Raw genomic sequence first — 19,666 nt, forward strand, 5'->3', positions numbered from 1 at the left:
AAATTTATATCTCAACGGATGTTCATTATCCGTTGAAAATGAATATACGTTGAATTTCATTATCTATTGAAAATCAAATATTTTTCTGGGTACTTTATATCTCGACGGATATTTATTTAATCTATATCCGTTGAATTGCTTTAATCATAGCCGTTAATTCTATACCTTATCCGTCGAATTTACTTACAGTATGTATGTATATGTCGATGGATAATATTTAGAATTTCTACAATTTATTTTATTTTTAAACGGCTATTTTTTGGCAATTTTCATTGGGTACTTTAGTGTACTTTTAATTTTTTATTTATTAATTTCTGAGAAAGTATAAAAGCCCCTTTCAATTTTTCATTTTTCCTTTATCTTTCTAATTATTATCAAAACAATTTTTGCCCTCTTCATCTCTAAAAACCGTCTTTCTCTGTAACTCTTTTCAATCACAAAAATGCACCTGTAGTCAAGATTATGTCTCACTCTGGATTTGTCTATGAGAAGAACAACTTCGTGGCACTAATGGACTAGAACATTGCTGCTTTTGAGGACTATCACAAGATGATGGACTTCATTCGCAACTGCAAACTAAGTTATGTTATGCTTGAGTCTCCAGTAACCTACTTTGAAGTTGTGGAGCAGATCTGGACTACAGCTATGTACAACTCTATTGAGTGGCATTTATGGCACTTTATAACGCTCCATTAAGCTTTGAATTGGTGTATTTGTACTCAAGTTGTTGGTGTTTTAATGTGTTTTCTAGTGTTTTTGCATTTCAGGCATTAATCCGGAATTCAGGTGAATTTGCATTATTTTGATGTTAATATGGTGTTAGGATGGTGTCCAAGGAATAAAGCTAGTGAAGACCAACTCATTGCAGCAAGAAAAGAAGAAAATGGAATTTTCTGAAGAAGGCCAGCGCGCCCGCGCTGTCATAGCGCGCGGTCGCGCCCAAACTTCAGAGACACAGCACGCCCGTGCTGATCAAGCGCGCGGCCGCGCTGGTTCGGGATGTTAAAATCCTGATTCTACTTGGCTTCTGTTGGAAGGACTTCAAATTTGCATAGGCTGCAATATATATACCTAAATAAAAGGGGAGAGGGGTAATGGAGCACAATTCAACGAAGGCGAAGAAGATCTAGTTTATTCTTGTGAATCTTTGTTCTAAGTTGTAATCTTGGATGCTCGTTTCTTGTTTTGTTGAACCTAATACTCGGAATTTCATACTTTGTTTATTGTTTGTTTATAAAGACTACGTTAATTATACCATGCTTTCATCGGAACCCATGTTGATGATAAGTCCAATTATGGGCTAATCGATATCGTGGGGTTCTAGCGGATTTACTTATGGATTTCTTTAGTTGATTTGTTTCGATGCCTTAGTGTGTGGTGATTGCATGATATCCTAGTATTGGTTGGGCTTATTCGTCTTATGAGCATCGCGAACTTATAAGATAGCTTGTTAATTCTTAATGAAGCGACAGTAAATTTAAGGATTTAGAACTTGCCATGCTAGCATAGGTTCATGTGTTATTGTTATGCATGATTCGTAGGTAATTTTAACCATCTTACTTTCCTGTGTAATCATGATAGATAAGTTGTGCATTAAACCGTTATGTTGTCAAATTCTATAGACATATAGGGTCTCAATATAATTTGGCATCTATTCAACTTCTATCTCTTTTGTGGATGTCTGGTAGTATGGTATTCATGCAATGAAAGTTGGCGTTTATCAGTTTCGTGTATTCTGATTAGTGTCATCACCATTAGATGATAAGGTTAAGAACGAAAAGGCTATTGAATGAAGTACTTAATGAAGTTAGAATTCCGTATTTGTGTCATATATTATTCAACTCTCTTTACTCTCTTTAGTTGATGTTCTCTAGTATAATTCGCAATAGTTAATTATAGTATAATCAAAAACCTAAATTGTTATTCGTCTTAGCATTGAATAATAGCCATATCATTGTTGCATAAGTACATAAATCACATAGTTAATTTAACCAGTCTTTGTGGGAATGAACTAGAAATAATTCTATATTACTTGCGATCGTGTATACTTGCGTGAATTATTAGCGCGTGATTAGCGACTAACAAGTTTTTGGCGCCGTTGCCGGTGACTCGGTGTTAACTTGTAGTTTATGTGTTTGTCATCAGTGATCGTTAAAGTTCATTGACTTGGACATTGTTACTTACCTACTCTTTTCTTTATCGTGTTTCAGGTACTCTAGCGAGCGTGTATACATACGCATTCGCGGGCTCGTAAGAGAAATTTGGATCAAGCCGAGGAAGAAGCTGTAGTGATTCGAAGGGAAGTTTTTTAGGACGAAGAAAAATTAGAAGAAGAAGAGAAAGTCGAGGAACCAACGTTAGTAGTGATGGGAGATCAAGCAGAAATTCCTAAGGCTTTGATGGACTATTCTCAGCCTAAGATTAATGATATTCAGTCGAGCATCATCAGACCAGCCATCTCGACTAACACCTTTGAGATCAAATTGAGTATGATTCAGATGATACAGAACTCAGTTCAGTTTGGGGGTTCTTCTACAGAAGACCCCAACATGCACATCAGGGATTTTATCGAGATCTGCGACACTTTCAAGTTCAATGGGGTGACTGAAGATGCTATCAAGCTGTGACTTTTCCCATTCTCTCTGAGGGATAAAGCAAAGTGCTGGTTACATTCTCTACTGCCAGGGTCTATCATCACATGGGAGGATCTTTCCCATGGCGAAAACTGCTGCAATCAGGAATGCTCTTACTCAGTTTGCACAACAAACTGGAGAATCTCTGTGTGAGGCTTAGGATCGATATAAGGAGATGTTAAGGAAGTTCCCACACCATGGCATGCCTGATTGGATGATTATAAACTGTTTCTATAATAGATTGGGTCTGCTTCTAGACCCATGCTCGATGCAGCATCAGGAGGAGCCCTGTGGGCTAAGAGCTACAATGAAGCGTATAAATTGATCGAACTGATGGCTGCTAATGAATACCATAATCCTTCCCAGAGACTAACTCAGGGTAAAGTAGCAGGAATTCTGGAGTTGGATGCAGCAACTGTTATAGCTGCCCAACTTAAGGCTTTGACTATGAAGGTGGACACTTTGGCTAATTATGGATTTAATCCAATCACTAATGTCTGTGAGCTTTGTATGGGTGCCCATGAGACTGGTCAGTGTACTATTTATAGTGAATCAGCTCAGTCGTGAGCTACTTTCTGAGGTCGCAACAACCTCGAGGTCAGGAGTTGACGTCATCAACAATAATCAAAAGATAAACAATTCAATAATAGGATATAACTACGACCCCTTTTTACCAAGACTTTTCCAGGTTTAAGTATGATTTAGGTTACAACTAACACGAACCGACTTACGACAATCGTCCTGACATAGCTAACTTAACACAGCAACTCAACAGGCCACCCTTGGTCCAACACAACCAGCTCAGAGGAGTCTGACACGAAGAGAACTGGAACCCTGCCCTGACTACCACGTGAGAATCTCCTAGGCATCTGTAATACATATATAAAACATTCTCCAAGGGTGAGCAATTGCTTGCTCAGCAGTACCACTATATGAATAACAAGCAAAACAGTTTAAAGTAAAGCAGTTATAGGAACAGAATTCATAACTCGTTAGAAACATGTAAAACGGATATAAACTAGATATCAAAACTAGCATGCTCTATAAAACAACAACGTCAGTAGTGTGCTGTAAAAACACCAGAGTCCAATTTTAGCATACTAGTCACTCTTATAAAATCACTGTATCAACTACTCGTACCCTTACGGGAAGCACAAAACCCAATCAGATACGTAATGGATATGTGAAGACAGCTGATCAGGCTATCAACACCAGACGGCTCCAACTGCCATCTCATTTATGGCTCCAACTGCCAACTCATTTACCTGTTCCGAAACTCAGAGACTAGCTAGGTCTCTGACCTGCTGGACTAATCGATTATACAGTGCGCACAACCGAATTAGCCTCTTACGCTAACTCAATAGGCCTACTCTGGCCCCAATGTATCCCATATCTGATCGTTTTACTCCAGTTTTCCAAAATCATCACTTTTACCTATCTCTTTTCAAAATTAATTATGCCATAGCACACTATTCAAATCCTCTTTTATTTAAATCACGTTTAGAGATAGGTGTTTCCAGAAGTCACTTTTCCCCAAAAACATAATTTTAAACAGCATTTTCAAACACATGGGATACGTAACTTAAAACGTTTCTGTTCCATTACGAAAGTAAAACATTTAGTTATTCATATACACTGATCCATAAAAGAATGGTCAGGGGTACTTGCCTTGCAGAGCTTTACGACCATCTCTAACTAATTTTGATAGACTTGAACGTTCAGGCTCTCATGGAAAAATGACTGTCTCACTAGAAGACATCCCTGCTTCGCAGTAATCTATCTCAAGATAGTATCCAGGACTTTCAGGTTTCTTTGCTTGGGAACCTCGAGGCACTTGCCGACTGATCACTAGATTATCTTAATTCGATATCAATTCCTGAGTCCTTCGACCAGAACCTACAGAGCCGAAATACCCTACGTTAGACGTCTAGGTATGCTTGACATATCCTCGACACCAATTCTACCCAACGATATTCAAACCCAACTCGTATCTATATACATTATTACAATATAATAACACATCCAACAGTCAGGGTTCACGTTCTCGAGAACTCGGTTTGGTGTTCATTTTTTAGAAAATACGTATACTCATAATTTTACGAAATCAAGGACATCGATTTGGCAAAATAGTTCATCACATCGTACAATCAAGTTTCGTAATAAACACACACATATATATATAGTTACTCGACGCCCCGATAATCACCAGATACGCTCCCGTATTTCCATAGTTCGATTTCCCGGAAATCGGGCAGCGTCTCCTTTGTTTACCGGACTACCCGTCGACCAACTCGACGTCAAATCAACAACAAAGATCCCACAATTAATCCAGATACAATTCCCAACCTCTGATTCAACTCAATCATAACGATTATAGTTCCACGCATTTCCAAATTTCAATATAATTTCAATTATTAATTATTATTCATATTTATTTATTTGCAAATATTAGGACTCAGATAAACATCATCATCGTCCACCGTCCACTCGTCGAAATTCATCGCGGACGGCGGTAAAATCCGCGGGTACCCGATTAGTTTCGGGTTTCCAATGCGTATTTCACAGATTATGAAATTAATTTCCCGAAAGCAATTATTTATTTCACAAAATTTAATCAATTAATTCCTGCAAAATCAAATTAAAATATCAGAACCAATTGCAGGCAATCAGCCTTAACATTTGTGGCCCAACAGCAAGGCCCAATTAACAGGCCCAATAACCCAGCCCAAACAGAGAAACAGAGGAGCACAGGGACACGACCAACAAACATGGCCACCTCGCCGGAATTATTCCAGCGGCAACCGGAGGAACAGAATAAGAAATCGCAATAGCACAACACACTCAACTGTAAAATATATATCTATGGATACATGTATATACAACCAAGCTAAAGAAACGTGACTGAACTAATAGAACCAACCGGAATTGGATGACTACGGCGGTGTAACAGCGGGGCAGAGACAGGGTACAATGAAGCTACACACAACAACTGTGCATACCTACATGTACGCAGCATGGAGTCGGGCAACCGCAGAGAACCAGAATCCGGTTTTAAAACCGAGATGAGAGATACGGCGAGACAGAGGGGAAAACAGGGAGGGGTAAACACAATTGTGTTTATCTCTTCTTTTTTTTAAAAAAAAAACCAATTGTTTGACACGTATACAAAACACACCGCCCCATCTCTTCTTGTTTGCCACGTGTTCTTTTTACCGCCTGCGAGCCTTATTTTTATTCCATTTTTTTGACATATACGAACCGAGGTGCACTTAAAATGATTTCTGAAAATTATGGAAATAGTCTTAAATTATTATAAATATCCCGAAGTTCATAAAAATGTAAATTTTGTAATTTTAAAACAATTTCTAAAATGCAGTTTATACCAGTTTTTAACAAATAATGAAACGACACGCGGGTGAAATGAATCCCGAAAATTTCCAAAATAATTTTAAAATTCTCGGAATATTCCTAACTTAAATAGATATGAATTTCATGATTTTTGAAGAAATCTGGAATTAAATACGGATTTTACAGATAAATTCAGTCAGAAAATCATATAGGGTTAAATAATTGATAAAATATTGATTTCTGAATTTTATAAAATTCCAAAAATAATTATTGAGATTATAAAGTCATAACAATAATTTTAGAGACAATCCACATATTTACACAGATAAACTTGTATTAAATCCACTTTTAAAAGTGAAAACAAGTCAATACAAGTCCATAATTAATTATACGAACCTCCCTGGACACCATAATTCACACACATAGATAAAAGTAAAACAATACATAGCTGACAGAAGCTATACACATATATTATTCATTTAATAATCCCATAATTACACGTTAATTAAATATAAAAATATATGAGTCGTTATATTCTTCCCCCCTTTAAAAAGATTATGTCCTCAGAATCTGACTTAACTAAATAAGTGAGGATATTTGTCAAGCAACCTCGACTCTAACTTCCAGATAACCTCTTCGACTCAAGGATTTATTCAAGGCATACTTACTATAGACATAAATTCATTACCAAGGACTCGCTTTCAATGATCTAGGGTTTAGATAAGAGCACATTGGCTCCTAATCAATAATTTGATCCAAATCAGATACATATCACCTTAATATTGATACGCAAGACACATTATATATATACTGCAACTGCAGCAGCCACGTCAACTTATGGTAACTATACCTATATTTATCAATACCTCGAATGATTCACTATATTGAGGACTCAACTTGTCCCTTCTACTCAACTTAACCAATCTCTATTAGGGTAAACTTTCCTCTATACCCCAATCCTCATTCTAGGTATTCATATTTTCTTGATGCGAATTCGCTTTCTCTCTTTATATATCATGAGTTGTTTCAACTCTTTCCTGAGCTAACACCACCACACTATGAATGTACTGAATTAATCTAGGACTTAAAAATATCTCTACTCCTACTTTCTCTTAATAGAGGGAGGAATCATACTTGTGTCCACACAACACTTTGCAAATTAGTATTTTATTACTAACAGGGTAACTATTATCATAGAAAATTCAATCTAGGGTAGGTAATTACCGCAGTTCCCCTTTTTAAACCCATCATACATACTCTCTACATATCTTATATTGTCTGAATCACCTTCTTATTTTAACCCTTCATCTAAAGATGAGAGGTAATACTGATTTTCAATTTAATTCCAACATCCAAGCACTTCTTACTCATTCTCATTCGTCTAGCTAGATAGTAAATTTATATATTCAAATTTTATCACCTTCCGGTATTCAAACTCTAACTTTTACTCTTTTCAATTTCCTCGGAATCTTAGTCATGTTCAATTCTTGATTCACAACTTCTTTTTAACACTGCTTGATTCTTCCCATTCCTTCTGATTGAAAAGTGATCTCATACACTTACTCTCCATTACTTCCGTGTACCTGAATCTTCAATTCCTAAATTCTGCCATTCTCCCGCTAACTCTTCAATAATCTTAATAATATTCAATTTTCTTTTCTACTCAAGACATTTATCCCTGAAAGGATCCTTCTTGGTGGGTAGTCACTTTAACAACTGTTATGGATAAAAAACTAAGGTTATTACTTGCTGTATTTAATACTAAGATTCGGGAGCTCAAGGCCTTTAATGGTTGCTCTCGTGTTTCGTGACTCAATCTGCCTTTACGAGATGCCTACGTATCTCTGTGAATTAGAGAATCAAGCCAAAAAACGTAGTTCTGATTGGTGGGGGTGAGACCCCTTATATAGATGTTGGGAGTCCTTGAATTGGACTTGGTATAGGAGACTTGGTGGGAAGTCTCATAATTAGAATGGACTTTGGAGTCCTAGGTAGTAGGAAACTGATTCCTTATCCTTTTAGGTCCCCTTGAGGCTAATCTCCAAGGATTTATATCCTTATCGGGACTCTTTTCAACATCTGATTTGTCCCTTATTAATTAATTACGAATTTAATTAATAATCAGGGCTTTTGGGCCTTTTTTATTCCATCAGGCCGGATCTGGTCCATCAGGCTTAACCTTTCTGGTCTGAGTATCATATATCTTTTTATTGGGCCTAGCAGCCCACAACTTGTACAATTAATGCAGTATTTAATTATACAAACATAATTTATTTATCCCTATCATTTGCCCCCCAACTTTTGGGAAACATTGATTAGGTTTCGCAGAAGTTAAGTCTATTTGTTCCCTTACAGGGTTTCGTTTTTTCGTAAAGTGTGGAGCGACCTACACATTTACAATGAATTTTTCCTTTTATTTAGGAATTATCTTAATTTCCAGGAATTTTTCCCTTATTTCCGGGATTTTTCCCTTATTTTCTGGATTTTTCCCTAATTTTCTGGGATTTTTCCCTAATTTTCTGGGATTTTTCCCTAATTTTCTGGGATTTTTTCCTTATTTTCTGGAATTTTCCCTAATTTTCTGGGATTTTTCCCTAATTTTCTGGGATTTTCCCTAATTTTCTGGGATTTTCTGGGATTTTTTCCTTATTTTCTGGAATTTTCCCTATTTTCTGGATTCTTCAAATTTCCAGCCCTTTTTTCGACCAGGATCCTAGTCGAAATTTCGACCTGGATCCTAGTCGAAAATAGGGGCCAGCCTTGTCATCCTGGTCGAAGGAATTCGACTAGGATCCACGACCTGGAATTCGACCAGGATCCTAGTCGAATTTTCGACCTGGATCTAGGACCTGGAATTCGACCAGGATCCTAGTCGAAAATTCGACCTGGATCAAGGTCGAAAATTCCACCCCCTTTTTTTTTTTTAGCTTCTTGTCATGCCTATCGACTAGGATTTCGACTAGGATTCTAGTCGATATTTCGACCTGAATCCTGTTCGAAAATTCCTTGATTTTCTTGTTTCCTGGTCGAAGGATTTCGACTAGGATCCACGACCTGGAATTCGACCAGGATCCTAGTCGAACTTCGACCTGGGTTTTTAATCCCCATTTTTTGAAAGATGCTTGGTTTATTCGACCTCATTCCTGGTCGAAGCTTCGACCTCAATTCAGTCCCGTTATTCCAGCTATTTTTGGGTGTCTGCTCGAAAGATTTCGGGCAGGATTCACGACCTGGAATTCGACCTGGATTCTGGTCTTTTTTACCCGTTATTTTCGGGTGTCTGCTCGAAAGATTTCGGGCAGGATTCACGACCTGGAATTCGACCTGGATTCTGGTCTTTTTTACCCGTTATTTTCGGGTGTATGCTAGAAAGATTTCGGGCAGGATTCACGACCCGGATTTCGACCTGGTTCCTGGTCTTTCACTAGCCTTCTTTATTTAGCTTTAATTTAGGGTATTGTATTTTCCAAATCCTAATTGGATTTGGGCCTGGCCTTTTGTTGGGCCCTATAAAATTTTACTGAGCTTCTATTATTGGGCTTTTCGAATCTCATTGGGCCTCTTTTATTGGGCCTTTTCAAATCTTATTGTTGGGCCTCTTTATTGGGCTTTGTCAAATATTACTGGGCCTTCTCATTGGGCTTTATCAAATATTGTTGGGCTTAACACACCCTGTTTAGAATGCCCTAGAATTCCTAGGTATATTCTGGAATGTTCTTTTTTCTGGGCCTCTTCTTATGGGCCTTTGTTCTTAATGGGCTTTTCGTCCCTTCAACTTCTTTTTCCTCCTATATAAAGGAATGAGGAAAGGCTATTACTCCTCACTTTCTCATTTCTTAGTTTTCTTCTTTATCCTCCTGCTAAGAATCTCAGAGCAATAACAGCAAGTCGGAGCTCAAAGCCTTTTTCAGGAGTGCTTCTTTAGGTAAGATTCTTCCCTTTGCTTTTCGTTTCTATTTTTCCATTGTGTGCCATTTTAAGATGGCCTATTTACGTGACTCATACTTTTTTCAGATGGCTGACAAAAGAATGACTCGTTTGGCCAAGATGAACGTGGCTAGAAAGTCCAATAATTTTCCTATTCGATCGAGGTATACTTCCTTAATCGACATGATCAACACTCGAGGGGACGAGTATCCGTCTGATGCGCATCTGGACGCGCACGATCATATCAGTGCTTTACGGGATCCCAAGGAGCTGGAAAAGTTGAGCAGCTGCTTCAAAATTAAGGAGCCTTTTAAGCTGGTTCTTGCGGGTCCGGCCGACAGGGCCTGTCAGTGGAAGAAGGACGCGCTATGCGTCTATAGGGATACTTTGAGGGCAGGTATTAGACTCCCTTTTCATCCATTCATTCCTTTGCTACTGGCTGATATGGGCATCAGCCCTTGCCAACTTCCCCCTAATTCCTGGAGGTTGATTCTGTGCTATCTGTCGCAATGCGCCAAGCACAACGTCCCCACATCTGTTGCTGTCTTCAGGAAGATTTTTCAGTTCAAAAACAGCCCTGATAAAAGTCCGGGTTGGGTTTCTATCAACCAGCGCCCCACTATCCCCCATATCATGAATGGGAAGTCCATCCCTGATAACAACTTGGGGTGGAAGAAAGATTTTTTGTTTGTTATTTGGGAAGGTGGAGATTGGGGCTCCCTGTTTCGATCATCCTTTGGGCTGGCCGTAGACGGGAGCCCGAATGACATAACTTTGTCTGAGGAGGAGGCTAGAGGTTTCAACCTCCTTACGCAAGACAACGGCACTTCCCATTGTTGGGACCTTATCCGGGAGACCGTCCTGGTAGAACGCGGCCTTTCGCCCGTTAATAAGAAAAGTAAGTTCCCTTTCTTATCTCCTTTATTTCCTGCACTTTTATTTCATTGATTTTCAACTGACTTTGTTTGTTGCAGTGGCTGAGAAGATTGAGGAGGCTACCAAGCCGAAGGACCTGGAGACAACCAGGATGAAGAGGGCCGGGAAGATCTTTAAGGACCCTCGACTGGGTGACCGCTTCCCGGATTTCCTTCTTCAGGCGACGGAGCCAGATGAGGAAGGCCCCAGCCAAGTTCTGCGCACCAAGCAGAGGCCAGGTGCCTATTTTCAACCTGCTTGGGGGATCGGGGGCAAGGACTCAATTGTGGGCAGCACGGCCCTGTCCAAGGAATGGTCTAAGCATTCCATTTCCCCGATGGATTATCAAGATTTTGTCCTTCAACAGGACTTGGAGGGGAATGAGCTGTTTGGAGCCCAAGCTCTGGCGACGGTACGTACTTTACTTATGCTTTTTACAATTCTCTTTTCTTTCTTTTCTAAACCTTTGCTGTTTTCTCTTGCAGGCTAACGCCCATTTTCAAGGGGCAATTCACCAAGCCAAGGCTTGGAAGGTTGGCCTGGAAGATGCCAACAAGAAGTTGGAGGAGGCCAATCAAAAAATTGAGGCCCTTGAAGCTCAATTGGCCTCTTCCACTTCTGACCTGGAGACGGCCCGGGCTGAAAATGTCATCTTGAAGGCGCAGAAGGAAAAAGCCTTTGATGGCTGGATGGACACTCAAGAATTCAAAGACTTGATGGTGGAGCATGACGCCCTTTTTCATCCTGTTAGCTATACGGAAGGCTGGGACGCTGCTGTGGAGGCCATCCAGGATGAGTTTCCCGAGGTCCTTGAGCAGTCGCCCTTTCCTTGCCCAGTGCGGGTTCCAGAGCTTGGAGGTGTTACTGAAAAGCTTGCTGGCATGATCAAGGATGGAGAGGAGGAAGATTCCTCCGAGGAGGAATTCGAGCCTGTCGCTAAGAAGGCCAGGGTGGAAGAATCTCCCAAAGCAGCGCCTCAACAGCCATCATCTCCTGCTGAGGGAACTTCTACAGGGACTTCGGAGGGGACGACCGAGACGTCCGAAGAAACGACTGAAACTTCCGAAGAGACTTCGGATAGTGGTTCTGAGGAATCTCAGCCTTCCAAGGCCTAGCTTTTTGTATATCTTCTTTTTGAACTTTATTTATATCAGCACTTGTTACCCTTCGGGGTTATGTTTTATACGTTGCTTTTCTTAGCCTTTTTCCGTTTTAACTTTACAATCTTAATATGCATTTTAACCTTAAACATCCTTGGATTGAAATAATTTCAAGCTCTTTAATATGAAGTCTGGTTTTTCAAAACCTTACACAGCATGGGTTCGACCCTAATCAATAATAACTAGACATTGTAAATTCTACTGGAATATAAAATTCTACGCAAGCAAAGCTTCCAGGTGCTTTTAAACCTATTTGTCACAATGACAAGTGAGAATCGTACTTAGCCTATCTTACACGTAGTAAACCTTCAGGTTTTGTGCATGCCAGGTCCTCGGGACTTCAAAACCATCCATAGTTTCCAGCTTGTAGGTTCCTCTACCCTGAACGCTCTTGACTCTGTACGGCCCTTCCCAATTTGGGGCGAGCTTTCCTTTCTGTCCAACACCAGAAGCCTCTATTTTTCTCAAAACTAGATCACCTTGTTTAAAAAACCTCTCTTTAACCCTTAAGTTGTAGTAGAATGAAGCTTTTTTCTGATATTATACTATCTTCGCATGTGCTTTATCTCGCACTTCATCGATTAAATCGAGGGCTAACTTCTGCCCTTCTTCATTTTCTTTTTCATCAAAAGCCTGAATCCTTGGAGAGGAATGTGATATCTCCACGGGAACTGCTGCTTCTGCCCCATATGCCAACATGAAAGGAGTTGCATCTGTCGTGACTCTACAGGTAGTCCTATAGGCCCATAATATGGGAAGTATCTCATCCACCCAATTATTTCTTGACTTTTCGATCCTCTTCTTTAGTCCATCCAGGATTATCTGATTTGCTACCTCCGCTTGCCCATTGGCTTGCGGGTGAGCCACAGAGGTGAACCGTAACTCAATTTCATTTTGTTCGCAATACTTCTTGAATTCCTCGTTGTTGAATTGTGTTCCATTGTCAGTGACGAGGATACGGGGAATTCCATATCGGCACATAATGTTTTCCCACAGGAATTGTGCAACCTGCTTAGTTATGATTTTGGCCAAAGGTTTGGCTTCGATCCACTTGGTGAAATAATCAATGGCTACAATCAGAAACTTCCTTTGTGCTGTGGCCATAGGAAAAGGCCCTAGAATATCCATCCCCCACATAGCAAAGGGAATAGGTGAGTTGATAGAGGTCAGCATCTCGGGGGGTTGTCTGGCGACTGGTGCATGCTTCTGACAGCGATCACACTTCTTTACATATTCTTTGGCATCAGCCATCATTTCTGGCCAATAGAAGCCTAAACGAGTTATCTTATGAGCCAAGGCCCTGCCCCCCAAGTGTTGCCCACAAATACCACCATGCACTTCCTCAAGAGCTAAGCGTGCCTCATCGGGCCTGAGACACCTCAAGTAAGGAACCACGAAAGATCTTTTATATAGAATCCCATCTATCAAAGAGTACCTTAGTGCTCGAACAGTTAACTTCCGTGCCTCAATTGCATCGCTTGGCAACCAACCGGTCTAAATGTGAGCCTTGATGGGATCAATCCATGACGTCCCCAAGCCTATGGGAGCCACAAGCTTAACATCTATGCTTCGTATCTTCAAAACACGGAAGTACACACTTCCTGAACTTTCTTCAATCTCAGATGAAGCAAACTTTGATAGCGCATCTGCTTTAGCATTTTCTTCCCTTGGAATGTGTTCAACATGGCATTCATCAAATTGGGTCATCACAGCCCTTACTAGGCGAACATACTTAGCCATCGTATCATCCCTTGCCTCAAATTCTCCCTTTACCTGGGATATGATCAGCTTCGAGTCTCCACGGACCTTTAAGTTTTTGACTCTAAGTGTCCCAGCTAGACCAAGGCCATCAATCAGGGCTTCATACTCTGCCTCATTGTTTGTGGTTGGGAAGTCTAGCTTCATAGCATACTCAATTAAGAATCCATCAGGGCTTTGCAAAACCAACCCTGCTCCACTGGAATTTGTTTTTGATGCTCCATCAAAATAGAGAACCCAATATTCTTTACATCAAAATAGAGAACCCAATATTCTTTATCCTTGTCCCCATTGTCGACTCCCTTTTCTTGAGGTATGGTATCTTCCTGCCCCCCGACTTCTTGGTTGGGTATGGTACATTCCACCACGAAGTCAACTAGTGCCTGGGCTTTTATGGCCGTACGTGGCTTATACTTGAGATCGAACTCTCCCAACTCTATTGCCCACTTAATCAGTCTCCCACTTGCCTTGGGACTGTGAATGATATTTCTCAGTGGCTGATTTGTTAGCACTTCAATTTGGTGAGCTTGAAAATAAGGACCCAGCTTTCTTGAAGCCATTACCAAGGCTAAAGCGAATTTCTCAATGGCTGAATAATTCAACTCAGCACCATGCAAAATTTTGCTGATATAGTATACGGGTTTCTGGACTTTCAGTTCCTCCTTAACCAACACGGCGCTCAAGGCGCTCTCTGAAACAGCAAAGTACAAGAATAAAACTTCATTCAGAACTGGCTTGGCCAACAACGGGGCCTGGCCCATATACTTCTTTAACTCTTCAAATGCCTTCTGATTTTCCTCACTCCATACAAAGTCTTTGATGTTCTTTAGTGACTTGAAAAATGACAAGCATTTGTCTCCTGACTTGGAGATGAATCGTCCTAACGCAGCAACCCTTTCTGTGAGCTTCTGAACATCCTTGACAGTTTTGGGGGGTTCCATGTCCAGGATTGCCTTTATTTTATCGGGGTTTGCCTCAATTCCCCTCTTCGAGACCATCAATCCCAAGAATTTTCCAGATCCTACCCCGAAAGCACACTTCGTCGGATTCAACATCATCTTGTGGTACCTCAGGACCTCAAAAGCTTCCCTTAAATGGGCTATATGATCAGTCTTTACTAGACTCTTGACTAACATGTCATCAACATAGACTTCCATAGTCTTACCAATAAGATCCTTAAAAATTCTATTTACCAACCTTTGATAGGTGGCTCCTCCATTCTTGAGACCAAACGCCATAACAAGATAACAATAAACACCAAAGTCAGTGATAAATGATACCTTTGGAATGTCATCCTTATGCATTTTGATCTGGTTGTATCCGCTAAACCCATCCATGAAACTCAGCATCTCATGTCCAGCGGTGGCATCAATCAAAGTATCAATTCTAGGCAGCGGAAAACAGTCTTTGGGGCATGCATCATTCAGATCGGTGAAGTCTATACACATCCTCCACTTTCCATTAGCCTTCTTTACCATTACAAGGTTTGCTAACCACTCCGGAAATTGAATCTCCTCAATGAAACCAGCCTCTAAGAGCTTTTCCACTTCCTGCTTTATAGCCTCTTGTCTTTCCGGGGCAAAATTTCTTTTCTTTTGTTTCACTGTCTTTCGGCTTGGATCTACGTTTAGCTTGTGAGTAATTAACTCCGGGTCTATGCCTGGCATATCAGCTGCTGACCATGCAAACACATCACTATTTTCTTGCAAAAATTTCATTAACTTCCCTCTAAGGGGCTCCTCTAATGTGGCTCCAACGAAAGTCGTCCTCTCAGGATTCTCGGGGTCTAAAGGAACCGAAACCAATTCTTCTGCTGGCCTTCCTCTATTCTCATCATTTTCTCGAACATCCATATCTTCAATAGGAAGAACCTGCCCCCCGACTCCATCTGCCCTCAAAGAGGCCACATAACAGCTTCTAGCCATTTTTTGATCTCCTCTCTCTTCTCCAATCCCGTTTCGGGTGGGAAACTTCATGACTGAATGGTAGGAAGAGGGGACTGCCTTGAAGGCATGTATCCCTGTTCTCCCCATGATAGCATTATAAGTTGAACTAGCCTTTACCACCACGAAATCCAGCATCTGCGTTGCTTGCCTTGGCTCCGTACCTATGGTGGTTGGCAATTTGATTATCCCTTCCACAGGACATTCTACTCCAGCAAATCCATATATCGGCATGTCGGTTGGTGTTAACTGGGAGTCGTTATACCCCATCCTTAGAAAGGTGTCGTGGAGCAAGACATCCACAGAAGCACCATTATCCACAAGGACCCTCTTAACCGGGCTATTTCCTATTATTGGTGTTATGACCAGCGGGTCATCATGGGGAAACTTCACACCCTCTAGGTCGGAATCATCAAAAGCCAATGTTACTTCTGTCCTGGCCCTCTTCGGGGCTTCTCCAACAATATGCATAACCTCTCTAGTATATGCCTTTCTGGAATTTTTGGACAATCCTGCAGCAGTTGGACCTCCAAAGATCGTGTTTATCACAGGCCCTCGAGGTCTCGGCCCTCCATAAATGGTGTTTATAACTGGTCCTCTAGGCTGGGGGTTTCGCCCCTGAACGTCTTGGTCCCTCCTACGATCTTCAAAGTTCTTCCTTCCATTATTATTTATGTCCCCTCCATCTCCAGTATACTTGTTCAATCTTCCTTTTCGAATCAAAAACTCAATTTCATCTTTCAATTGCCTACACTCATCGGTGTCATGGCCAACATCTTTGTGAAACCTGCAATACTTGCCCTTATCTAGCTTGGCGGGATCAGCCTTCAAGGGCTTAGGCCAGCGAATATCTCTGTCTTTCTCAATCTCCATCAAAATCTGACTTCTGGGAGCATTCAGCTTAGCGTATTCAGTGAACTTTTGCCCAGGTCCTCCCTTCTTGGGGGTTGAATCAGGGTTTTGTTCGGTTCTAGGATATTTGTCCTTAGCGATATACTCCAAATTAGTTTTTCGTTTCTTGCCTCCAGTGGGCTCATTACTTACTACGGTCTTCCTCATACTTTCTTCAACCTTGATATACTTTCCTGCCCTCTCTTGGAGCTGCAACATGCTCTCAGGGGGTCGTTTGGCCAAAGACATCTTGAAAAACTCATCCCTAGTTCCTTGTTGCAGTGCTATCATGGCTACCTTATCATCAAGGTCTGGGACTTTTAAAGCCTCCTTTGTAAAACGATTCAGGTAATCTCTTAAGGATTCCTTAGCTCCCTGCACAAGACTCATAAGAGATGCTGAACTTTTCTCATGGACTCTTCCACTGATGAATTACTTAATAAAAGCCTGACTTAATTCTCTGAATGATCCAATAGAATTTGGGGGTAGGCGACTGTACCATCTTTGAGCCATACCCGACAGGGTTTGAGGGAAGGCCCGACATTTTATAGCATCATTCACGGGTTGCAGCAGCAGTGCATTAGAGAATGTCCTAACATGATTAGCGGGGTCTCCCGTGCCATCATAGGTTGATAGTGGGCATCTTGAATTTCCTTGAGATATGGGCATTCATTATCTCTTCTGTGAAGGGTGGAGTTGGATCATCAGGATCTCCAAGGGGAAGGAGATTGCTTGGATCAGTTCTTGGGACAGCAGCCCTTCTTCTTACCGGACCATCCAGGTCTATGATAGGAGGAGGATTTCTCCCCCTAGGAGGCATGTGGGGTCTGGTGGCTTGGTGAGCCTCCAAATCACGCCTCAGCCTTTGGATTTCAGCCTCATGAGCCCTGATCTTTTCCTGCACTTCTTGGGGATTCGCCCCTGGGGTGCTTTGGGGGCGTTGCCTTCCATCGGCCATTGGCTCTTTTCCAGGACGCCTCCTTCTCGGGGCCACTTCATCATCCGAAGATTCGGAGTCTCTCTCAGTGTATGGACCAGAAAATTCCCGATCCTCAGGGATAGGATCCAAACCTCGTATATAGGGGGGCGACCGCCCTCGTGCTTCGCTTCGCCCAGCATATCCGCTTCCTCCAACCTCAGGGTGAAGGGGCATCCCATAAGGGGGGTTAGTAGTAACAATAGTTGAATATTCATACCCTACGGGTCGAGAATTCACAGGTATATGTATTTGTTGAACTTGAGGATTCGTACCTTGAATCGGGGGAGTTGTCCCTTGTAGCTAGGGTTGAGTTGCCCCTGTCTGGGCTTCCTCCTGAGTAGATGCATAAGTTGAATGGGGAGGAACCTCCACGGTTGATGAAATCACCTGGGTTGTCTCTAATGGTGTTCCTTCCTCTAGAGCTCCAATTGTTCTCCGTGTTCTCGCCATGGTTGTTGTTGTGATTCCCACAGACGGCGCCAAATGTTATGGATAAAAAACCAAGGTTATTACTTGCTGTATTTAATACTAAGATTCGGGAGCTCAAGGCCTTTAATGGCTGCTCTCGTATTTCGTGACTCAATCTGCCTTTACGAGATGCCTACGTATCTCTGTGAATTAGAGAATCAAGCCAAAAAACGTAGTTCTGATTGGTGGGGGTGAGACCCCTTATATAGATGTTGGGAGTCCTTGAATTGGACTTGGTATAGGAGACTTGGTGGGCAAGTCTCATAATTAGAATGGACTTTGGAGTCCTAGGTAGTAGGAAACTGATTCCTTATCCTTTTAGGTCCCCTTGTGGCTAATCTCCAAGGATTTATATCCTTATCGGGACTCTTTTCAACATCTGATTTGTCCCTTATTAATTAATTACGAATTTAATTAATAATCAGGGCTTTTGGGCCTTTTTTATTCCATCAGGCCGGATCTGGTCCATCAGGCTTAACCTTTCTGGTCTGAGTATCATATATCTTTTTATTGGGCCTAGCAGCCCACAGCTTGTACAATTAATGCAGTATTTAATTATACAAACATAATTTATTTATCCCTATCAACAACCATGGCTCATAATCAATTTTGATCAAATTCTTATACTTTTGAAGCTTAGTATTCGATTTCTACTTTTCAACCTTTCACAGACATTTCTTTAAGTGTTCAACTTAGTCTTCCTTAACCCTTAGATGGGTGAGGATGTTATCAATAAATACAATTTGCTTATCCAAGTATTCTTTATACACTATGCTCTTTAAATTCTTATAGATGACTCATACACTTGTCACTCCACATGATATCACTAGCCTTGCAACGCTCATAACCCATCCTAATTGCAATCTTGAACATGCCCTTAGGCTGTATCTTAAATCAATCCCGTAGAAATTACACACTCCTTGAATTAGGTCACATAAGTAACCAATCCTTTACAGAGGTTACCTACTCTTATTTATCATTCTGTTAAACTCCCAATAATTAGTACACAATCTCATAATTTCATTCTTCTTGCCAGCAACATCACTGGTGCATTTCAGGGTCTCTATCTATTACACTCACTTTCCTTTCAATCACTTCCACAATTATCCCACTAAGTATTTCATTCCACTGACCTTCAGACATTCAGGACATTTATTTATTACTCAAAATTCCTCCAGCTTAAGTATTTTCTTCTTCGTATCTTTACAGATGGTGGATCTACTTTATGTCCTTAGCTTATCACTTCTTTTCTTGCATGATTGGAAGAATTTATTATATTGCTTATGTATTCAGAAATTTACCTTATTATTGGCTTATGTACACTTTATACTTTACTTCTTCTAAAAACCGCTCCTTACCATACCACAGGGCAACCAACTCAATCTTAAAATCACACCAAACTCCTCTAGCTTAGAGGGGGTCAAATTAACTGCAACTATGTCCAACTTCTAACCGCTTGATTTCTCGGTTCTTTTGAAAGTTCTATTTCTAGCTGAGCTGAATGTTGGCCCTGGAGATGTAATATCTTGAATAACCGTTCTACGACTTCTTGCAATATGGCCACTCTTTCCATAAATACGATTCATATTCCTGGATTTCTGAATTACATTCCGATGCATAATGACCCTTATGTCAATGCCTGAA

The 19,666-nt window shown here is 40.9% G+C and overlaps 1 non-coding gene across 1 annotated transcript; it reads right to left on the bottom strand.

The window, feature by feature from the left end:
• Positions 1-2,730: 2,730 nt before the first annotated feature.
• On the bottom strand, positions 2,731-2,837 carry LOC141688450 (small nucleolar RNA R71). Its single transcript, XR_012561892.1, has one exon. It is a non-coding gene; the product is annotated as a small nucleolar RNA R71 (small nucleolar RNA).
• Positions 2,838-19,666: the final 16,829 nt, after the last annotated feature.

This window comes from Apium graveolens, chromosome 9 (assembly GCF_009905375.1).
Source record: "Apium graveolens cultivar Ventura chromosome 9, ASM990537v1, whole genome shotgun sequence".
In the NCBI taxonomy this organism is placed as follows: Eukaryota; Viridiplantae; Streptophyta; class Magnoliopsida; order Apiales; family Apiaceae; genus Apium; species Apium graveolens.